The following is a 10,394-nucleotide window of genomic DNA, read 5'->3' on the forward strand; positions in this document are numbered from 1 at the left end:
TTCGGCGTACCTAGTGAGGGTATCCATCAGCTCGCCCATATCCTGAACTTTCCGTTTGAGTCGCCCCAGTTTCTGGACCAGCGGTTCATAGTGGCAGTTGTGCTCGAGGATAAGCACAGCTTGCGCTGCCGTGATGCCATCCGATGAATGGATAATTTCCGCGACTCGCCGCGACCAATGATGCGCCGACTCATCCGGGCGTTGCACGCAGTGTTGCAAGTCGATGATTGTCATCGGCCGTATACAGGTTCCCCGGAAGTTTTTGATGAAACGCTCCTTCAACTCGGCCCAGGACTGGATAGAATTGGGGGGTAAATTTTTCAACCAAGTGCGTGCCGATCCCTCGAGCATCATGGTGAAATATCTGGCGCAAACCGCCTCGTTTACGTCGAGCATGTCCATGCCGATCTCATAGCCCTCGATCCAAGATGTTGGTTCGAGATCTGGTGTGTAATTAGGCACCTTTCTCGGTCCTTTGAAATCCTTGGGCATTCGCTCGTTTCAAAGGGCCAGGGACAAGCAGGGCACCCCAACTCGCCCTCCGGTCCCCGCGGGATGAGTCTGAGCCTCTTGAATGTTGGGTGGACCTTTGCCCGACGGGTCCCGCTCGGGCGGGTTGTCCTGCGGGAGGTGTCGCGGGGCGCTGTTTACGGCTGGCTGATCCTCCGGCGAACCCCTGGTATAGCTCGCCTGGGGGTGGAGTGCAATCGCTCGGGGCTGTGCGAGAACTGTGCGTTTTGGACCACCGCCGTTTTCAACATCTCGATGGCGTTCCTTGCTTCGATCTCAGCTGGGGTGTTGCCGTGGATCGGGAGAGACTCCAGATGGCGAGTTGCGGCAAGAACGTTATCCACCGGGTTAGAGAAGTGGCCTCGAGGGGTACGGAAACGAGGAATTTGACCCTCAGTCGTCTGAATCGGCGGGTTAGGAGGGCGGCCAAGCCCTCCTGCTGGAGCGGCTCCCATCCCGGGTGTTTGGGGAGTGTCGAACAGGCGAGTTGGATTAAGATCATGGGGCAGGCGTCCCTGGTGCCTCCGCTGATGGACGGCGTCGGATGCGCGCTGCTGTCTTTCAAGCCGCCAATTGTCGGTGTTCAACCGCATCCTTTCGGCCGTAATCTGGGCTTGTCGAGTTTCCATCCTGGCGGACTCCGTCTCAGCATCCTGATGGGCCTTTGCCACCGCCTCCCTCAGTTTTGCTAACTCCGCATTTATCTCTTCTTGGTTCTCAGACGTGAGGGGGGTTGACATTAGTCTTGTGCTTTCCGCCGCTAAATCCACCAGGACTGCTGACGCACTTCTGGATGTCCCGCCGGTTCCATCGCCTCCGGCGGGATTCTGTGCGGGTTGAGTCGCCCCGACCATGTAGATGGCGATCTGGCGGCGGGTTCGATCGAGGATTTCCGGATCCATGGCCAATGACAAGCCCCCGAGACCGTCTCCGTGGAGGGACTGGATGGAATCGGAATCGCCCATGGATGACTCGTCGTCAGAGTTGATGGGGGTAACCTCTTGAGCCGCCGCGTGCTCTGGCTCCTCCGACCCCTGCGTGATGCCCACAAAGACCGGGCGAGTCAGATTCCGGGTTACGACTGGATGAACGTACCTGGCCGGCTCGACGATGTCGGAGGAGATGTCCGGCTCAGGAACAGATGACCCGATCATGCCGATGAAGACGTTGATCTTGCCGAAGGGGACCCTGTAGCCTGATTCGAGAGAATTTGCTTCAGGTCCCCATCGCCGGTTGTCGATGTAGGCGATGCCGCGTCGGCTCCAAGTCATGAGCGCCGCCGCATAACTCCCAGACCCTGGTAGGGATCCCTTTGAGAACTCAACTCCACCGTGCGCAGGCCCCACGGTGGGCGCCAACTGTCGTGGTTTTGTCACGACAGATGTCCTCGTGAAAGGACATAGTACTGGAGCCATCGCACCTTGGTGGCGACTCAAAGGGGTTAAGCGGGAGAGAGACGGCGATTTCCCAGGTTCGGCCCCTCGAGAAGAGGTAATAGCCTACGTCCTGCTTTTGTGTGTATTGATATGGATTCGATTACAAGGAAGGCGTAACTCGCCTAAACCTAGCACTCGATGATTTCTAACCTACCTCTCCCCCTCCAGACTCGCCTTTATATATAGGTTGAAGCCTTAGGGTTTACAAGAGTCCCTTCCTTTTTACAAATCGTGACCACCGCGGTCTCTAAGTCGCCGTCTTGCAAAACCCAGAGTCCTTCCATAAAATATAACCATCCTGCGACTTTGAACCGCCCAGGCTAAGGCCCAACTAGCCCTAAAGGATGAATCGCCTTAACTGTAACCCGGCCCATATTCGGCGGGTCACTTAACAGGCAATATCCCCAACAGATACCGAATTTTAAGTTGGAGGCAGTCTTCACGTCCCCATGTTGCTTCTTCTTCGATGTGGAAGCTCCTATGGGTCTTGAAGTGCTTGATGATACAACTTCGAATTCTCCGCTCGTCCCTGCCTGTCTTTGAGGTGGCTTCTAGCAATAAGTTAGGCTTGACTGAGGGTCAAGAGATCGGTGAACTAAGTTCCTGCAAGGTTCTGGCTTGCACGTGTATTCCAAGGTCGAAATACGTGTAAGGGTAGCATGTCTGGGTGCTGGTCCTCGGGCTTCTCATGTCGGTTAGTGACAGCTAGATGTCTTGGGTTAAAATAGAAGGGTTTGCCGTGGCTTTCCTCGAGTTCTTGTGCTTGAGTAAGCTGCCCATGCATGTGCCTCATTCTTCTTTGGCCATCTATCGTTGTCGTGAGGGATGCATGCTTCCGATGTGTCTTTAGATGTTTGGTCTTCTATCCTCTTCGTAGCTTTTCAAGGAAAGGTCTGGGTTGGGGTGTCGTCCATGAGTCTAAGCTTGGAGACTCAATGTTTAGAAGGGGTTCTATCATCTCGGAAGGTTCGTGAGGGGTTCTGGATGAGCTGGCTACCCAAGAGTATAGACTAGTCATCCAATCCTTAAGGTATGAGGCTTGGCAGGCGGGGTAAATCAACGTTGGCAGATGTTCGCCATGAATCAATTAGGATTCTTATCCTGGATTTGAACCAAGAAGGGGCTCTCTAATTTCCCTTGCTGCCCATCGGTTCATCGGCTTGATCGTCGAGGCTTCTTGACATCATTGATGTAGCTCGCGTAGGAGCGGTGGTTGACTCTACTCCTACTTCCTCATCGTCGTGATTTCCCCAACCATTGCGGTTCTTCGCCTTTTGTTGGGAAGGATTGACTTCTGCTGCTTGGAGATGCTTCAAGAAACCCACCCTCTCGAAATAACACCTTACTCTATAGAGGCATAACAATAGGCGTTCCTAGGGCTTGTCCAAACAGGACAAAAGTGCTCCTCCTCTTATTCGGTGAATAGGTATATCATCCATGAGACAACAACATACTTCTCCTAGCATCGCATAAGCACAGTGCTCATGAGACGGGTGAGAGGAGTGGGGACTTGCTATGGGCGATCACTGGCCGAGGGGGTTTGTGGCCCAACATAATCTAGCATTTCATGTCCATGTTCCTCATAGACATGATTGGTGGTGGTCGGGGCGGAGCATCGGCCACAGTATAACGACGGAGAGCCATTTCCTACGGTCAGAATCCGGCCATTTTATGGCTCGGTGAAGCTTTGGGGTATCAAGGAACATAGGATGTGAGCGAATGTCTATCATCTTATCTCTAAGCACATTCCTTCGATGCTAGTAGCCTAACCTCTATCTCCGAAAAATATCACCCTATATCATCAAAAATACCATCTCACATAAGTTACCTCTACATCACTCATGCTAGTCAACTCCGCGTCTGAGGGAAGACCTTAACATAAATCTCATAGGTATACTATAACTATGTTACAGATGCATCCCCATGGAAAAATTCTCGAGAGAGCATACATGCTTCTACGATTGAATTAAGACCCCACAAATCCAAGTGATCAGCTAGATCACCTGATGTATAGGGTACTGCATTCTTATATTAAGGAAACACGTAGCATACCCATCCAAGGTGTTGTTTCCTTCCCACGAATCCAATCAGGTGATCCACCCATCCTATTGATCACCATCGGACCCATCACACCTACGATCCACTATTGATGGGATTCTACATGATCACTTAAAGTCCTCATAATCCACATATTATTGCAAGGACTAGGTCATAGTGTATCCACCAACTTCCAATATCATGGCCAACTAATCTCCAAGGCCAAGCTTATATAGGTTCATAAATAACCTCGACAACTCCGATTACTTATACTCGTTATCCACCGAGAAACATGGTATCATGATCGAGAACATCGGGCTAAATCCAATTTACTTCGAACCATGTGGCCTCATACATCATTGGTACTCCACTAAGGTTACCTATTTAAACCCGAAACTCAAGTCCAATAAGAACTCTTACTCGTTACTCCAAGTCATTATGGTAAAATCATCACACCATATCAACTACTTGATAAAGTCAATTATACCAACAAGAATTCTAGATCATGATCATAATCGTCCTACTGAATCCAAGCTTACTTTAGGAATATGTATGTTATGCTACTTTATCAACCTGTTCCACCAAGTTCACCTACCATCATAGGGTCTTACAATCCACCAAGATAGTCTAGCTATATCCCCGAGGCTCCTATCATTATCACAACAACCATGGTCTACAAATCACATATCCGAGAACGGTCACTCTTATGGCATTCAGGTTCTAGTGCTAGCTTTAAGAATGATGGATACTTATCCACTATGATCACATATCCCATTAAGAACCTAGTGCTAAGCAGGGGTTACCGATGCTCAACGGGTGCTCTGGAAAATCCGTGTATTAGACACGTGACCATAATTTGAGTTGGGGAAGCTCGTGAGGGTTAGGTTGGTCTAGGGAGGGTTTACAGTCTTGAGGGAAAGCATAACCATGGGGTTGCGTCTGGTTGAGTGCGTTGAACTAGGAGTCTACCGTGCCAGTCGTCTGTCGGGGTGGACCCTTGGTGCACCTTGTCTTGCTCATATCTAGTTGTCGAGAAAGGTGAGAGAGAGGATAGCAACATAGAGGGAAGTGCCTAAGGGGGAGTGGTGGTATAGTGCAAGTACAATCAAACAAGTGCCGAAAAGCCAACTCAAACATCAAGGTAAGACAGGTCATATAGTCGCGTACTCTTTGCCTGGGGAAAAATGTAACTTATATCAAAGCACAAACAAGAAAAAAAAGCAACACACAACATGGTCCCATCCGAACCATTTTACAGACTCGACTTCGCATAGGGATTCACGACTCATCCTGCCCTAGGGGTTCTCGGACTCAATAGTCGTGCTTGCTTTGTATCTTGGAGAGGAGTCTACTCGGTCTTTTGGGTCCTCTTATGGTGTCGGTGTGTTCCTTGTTGTTGTTCGCCAAAACGAGTCGGGTTGAGATGAAAAGAGTCCGTACAGTTTCTCTTCTCGTGAGATGCCTACGAAGGTGGTTCCTCATAGCTGTCATTGACAGGATCTTCTATTGTCTCCATATTCTTGTTGTTGCCTTCTTGTCTTCCAAGGCATCGAGAGTTCCAAGTGGACAACCATTATGCAATCACATCAGCAAGCCATGATAGAGTTCCGACCTGTCAGTCACGTTGATCACAATATCAACACCTAGATGGGGGGACGAAGAGAACCATTTTCCTGGTCACAAGGTGAGGCAGACCAAATGGCGAGGTTCTCATCCACCGGTGGTGGTCGACACAACATTGATAATGACGCGGTTGTTGTATTAGTGCTGCATATCATCGTCTTGCACGTATTATGTCCTACTCATCGTAGGTGAAGGTTTCATCACTCCGGGACAGTGCCGAGGGTGTCACCATCTTCTGGGTCTCGATGTCCTTGTTCCTCATGGAGGTAGCTTCTATTGGTGTCATCTGGTCGTAGCGTTGCCATCCTTGTCCTCCAAGTATGTGGGTGGTCGCTTGGAAAGGTTGCTTCCTTCCAAGTTACCCACGAGGATTTTAAGTAACCTGGTGATCAGAGGGCATAAAGGTTCTAGCGGCCATTTGCAAGTTTTGAGAAAGCAGACACCGAGTGTCAGAGAATAAGGGTGAAAGTGTTAAGGAAAAAACCTTTTCTTCTTTTGAAAATTTATGAGAGGTGAGAAAGATACAGGGTTTGTAAGTACTTTTAAAGGGTTTTGAAATTTAGCTTTGTCCCAACTAACGTCTGTGCTAACTAAGGGCTTCCTACAGTCAGGATGGCTCTGATACCAGCTCTGTGGGGACCCCGACTTACGAGTCGAGATCACCGAATGAACGTGCTCAGTGATCCCATAGATCAATGCTCACCAAACATATAGAAACTGAAAAACAAGATTCTTACATCCATACATATCATATGACACAAATAATGACCCTTGCGGTCAACTCTTACATAGATAGGGCCTTTGTGACGCCCTCGATTTAATCGTACGCTAATCATACACGCAAATGCGTACGATCAAACTCAAGGACTCACGGGAAGATGTCACAACACAACACTAGACACAAATAAAACAATATCAGCTTCATATTACAAGCCAGGGGCCTCGAGGGCTAGAATACGAAACCTCGATAAACACACGAGTCAGCGGAAGCAACAATATCTGAGTACAAACATAAAACATGGGGTGCCTTAGAGAAGGCTAGCACAAAATATACAATGATCGAATGAGGCGAGGCCTCCTGCCTGGGAACCTCCTAACTACTCCTGGTCTTCAGCGGCGTCCACGTAGTAGTAGGCACCATCGGGGTAGCAGATGTCATTAGCGGGGTCCTCCATCTCCTGGGCTTCATCATCTGGTCGCAGCAACAGATCAAGGGGAAAAGGGGGAGCAAAGCAACAGTGAGTACTCATCCAAAGTACTCGCAAGACTTATATTAGAACTATGCGAAGTATGCATCAGTATCAAAGAAGGGGGGGTTATATATGGACTGACTGCAGCAATGCGAGAGAGAGAGAGAAGTCCTAGTCCTATCGAAGACTAGCATCTTCAGGGTCTTGAAGCAATAGACGAGAATAGAGCAAGGTAACACACATTAATAGTCATATTGTTGTAGCAATCTCAATATGACGTCACGCCAAGAGATCCTCCCTCGACTCCCTGCGAGGAAGCAATCCCGGGGCAACTAATTCCAGTTAAGTAACAGGTGTAGTTGTATAAGATCAGGGCACAACTCCAAGTCTTCCTGTAACCGTGGACACGGATATTCGAATAGATAAGTTCTTCCCTGCAGGTGTGCACAACAAATTCCCCGACGCGCTCGATAACACTCTGGCTGGACACACTTTTCTAGGTCATGCCCGGCCTCGGAATATCGACACATCGCAGCCCCACCTAAGCTCAGCACAGAGGCCAGCCCGCCGGTCTAACTCCGAAGCACAGAGGGTTCATGGGCCCACTTTCCCTCCGTGCTCCTACACGATGCATGGGCGGCCGATGTCAGTCCTATCACCCCTTAATACAAGAGCGATGCATCTCGGGACTACTCAGGCTTGCGCCACTCCATCGCTGACATCTGAAGAGCTTCGGCTGATACCACGACGTCGAGTACCCATAATTCTTCCCACGCAGACGGTTAGTGCGTAAAAAGGCCTTCCGACCAACCCAGATCAAATACCCAAATCCATTATCATTTTAATTATGTCATCGACACAAACACGCGGGAATCCACCCGCATAAGAACTAATCACCAATGATCCCAGTAACGTGATCGAGTAACTGTGTGGTCGTAACATCAGGGGGAATCCGAGGTATCACGCTCGTTGGATTCTGAACGATGTATCCGTCAAGGTGGACCTAGAGGAATCACCCTTGAGGGTCCCACACTTGAGGGGTTGCACGACAGAGGCGTCGTCGGGAATGGTGAAAGAGGAATCACCCTCGATAACCATGACCAACTAACTATACTATAGAGATATCATTAGGAGTACTTCGCGAGGTGTCACCCTCGGTACACGATAGTATATGTGTAGCATCGCACAACTAAGGGGGTTGTAAGTGCGGTGTCGGGTCTGGCTCGTCGATCAGGGATCGAGATTTGAAAACAAAGCGGGGCAACTGGACTACGGGGTCAGAGGGGAAGACTGCTCCACCTATACTAAACAGATTAAAACTACATTACTGGAAGTAGCAGTTCCTCAAAAATAGGCTATGCATCAGATAAAGGAGCTAACTACAACAATAGCGAAATTCTAATGCAAGCATAAGGAAGAAATACATAGGCGATATAGGAATGACCAAGGGGGGTTTGCTTGCCTTGCTGCTCTACAGAAAAAGGCTGGTCGACAGGGGCGTAGATGTACCCAGCAGCAGCGTCAGTCTCGGGGTCTACGGTAAGAAGAGGGTGGAGAAACAATAAATAACAGCAATAGGTGCAACACTAAGCATGACATGGCGATATGCAGGCTAGGCATGAGCTAAGGCAGTAAAATCCGTCATAGATGGGTCGGGAAAATATCAGATGATATTTCCCGGGTCTCTGGCTACTACGGGTCAGACTGAAAACGATGGAAAAGTTCCACGTTTGCTATGCTAGGGACGCGTGACAGACGAATGGGTCGTGCATTGATAACCCACAAGTGTAGGGGATCGCAACAGTTTTCGAGGGTAGAGTATTCGACCCAAATTTATTGATTCGCTCACAAGGGGAAGCTAAGAATATTCTCAAGTATTAGCAGCTGATTTTATCAGATTCAACCACACCTGAAAGATTAGTGTCTGCAAGCAAAGTATCAGTAGAAAAGTAGTATAATAGCAACGGTGCCAGAAACAGATTTGTTGACGGCAGACTATTCCTAACTGTTGTATCAATGGCGCCAGTAGGTTGCACGTGGACGGGGAACTATTCTTCCCTGTCAACAGTGAGGGAAAAGGATCTTGCAACAAGTAACAACAAGGAACCAAGGAACAGCAGTAGCAGCAGCAGAATAACAGCAGTAGCAACAATAGTAGCAAAGTGGCCCAATCCCTTTTGTAGCAAGGGACAAGCCTAGACAAAGTAACATAGCAAGGACCAGTAGTAAAAGACTCGTAGGAAGTGGATCGGTGATGGATGAGTATGACGGATGTGATTCATCATGTAACATCTATAACACGGAGAGATATGTAACTAGCTCCCGTTCGTCAATCTAATGTAGGCATGTATTCCGTATATAGTCATACGTGCTTAGGGAAAAGAACTTGCATGCCATCTATTGTCCATCCCTCCCGTGGCAGCGGGGTCCTAATGGAAACTACGGGATATTAAGGTTCTCCTTTCAATAAAGAACCAGACCAACACATTAACACTTGGTGAATACATGAACTCCTCATACTATGGACATCTCCGGGAGTGGTTCCGGCTATTGTCACTCCGGGGTTGCTTGGTCATAACACATAGTAGGTGACTACAACTTGCAAGATAGGATCTAAAACACACATATATTGGCGACAACATAATAGGTTCACATCTGAAATCATGGCACTCGGGCCCTAGTGACAAGCATTAAGCATGGCAAAGTAGTAGCAACATCAGTCTAGAACATAGTGGATACTAGGGATCAATCCCCGTCAAAAACTAACTCGATTACATGATAGATCTCATCCAACTCATCACGGTCCAGCAAGCCTACGATGAGATTACTCACGAACGATGAAGAGCATCATGGAATTGTCGATGGAGGAAGGTTGATGATGATGATGGCGACGATTTCCCTTGTGTGGAGCCCGGAACGGACTCCAGATCTGCCCTCCAGATGAAGAACAGGAGGTGGCGACGCCTCCGTATCGTAAAACAAGATGAAACCTTCTCTCTGAGTTTGGGGACGGTGGTGCCACGTGGGCCACACAAGCCCTAACGGCGCGGCCTAGGGGGGTGGCCGCGGCCCAGGGGCTTGTGGCCCACTGGCACGCCCCCTCAGGTGGATCTTTGCGCATGTATTTTTCTTTTATTCCAGAAAAATTCTTCGTAAATTTTCAGGACATTCCGAGAACTTTTGTTTCTGCACAAAAACAAAACCATGGCAATTCTGCTGAAAATAGCGTTAGTCCGGGTTAATTCCATTCAAATCATGAAAATTAGAGTCCAAAACAAGGGCAAAAGAGTTCAGAAAAGTAGATACGACAGAGACATATCATGCATCCGGGTTCGTCTCGTACTGCTGATCAACTTTCATGTTGAAAATATTTTGATCTAGACTTACGGTTTATTTAATATTAATTTTTAAAGTTTTATTCAATAGTTAGGAATTAAAAATAGATTTAATTAATTATTTAAATACTATTATGACATCAGCATGATATCATGCTGACATCAACACTTGACTGGTGAACTGACCAGTGGGTCCCATGTGTCATAGACACAAGTTTTTAATGAAGATTAAATATTAATTAATGAGATTAAATTAGTGGGCG

This window comes from Hordeum vulgare, chromosome 4H (assembly GCF_904849725.1).
Source record: "Hordeum vulgare subsp. vulgare chromosome 4H, MorexV3_pseudomolecules_assembly, whole genome shotgun sequence".
NCBI classification, from domain to species: Eukaryota; Viridiplantae; Streptophyta; class Magnoliopsida; order Poales; family Poaceae; genus Hordeum; species Hordeum vulgare.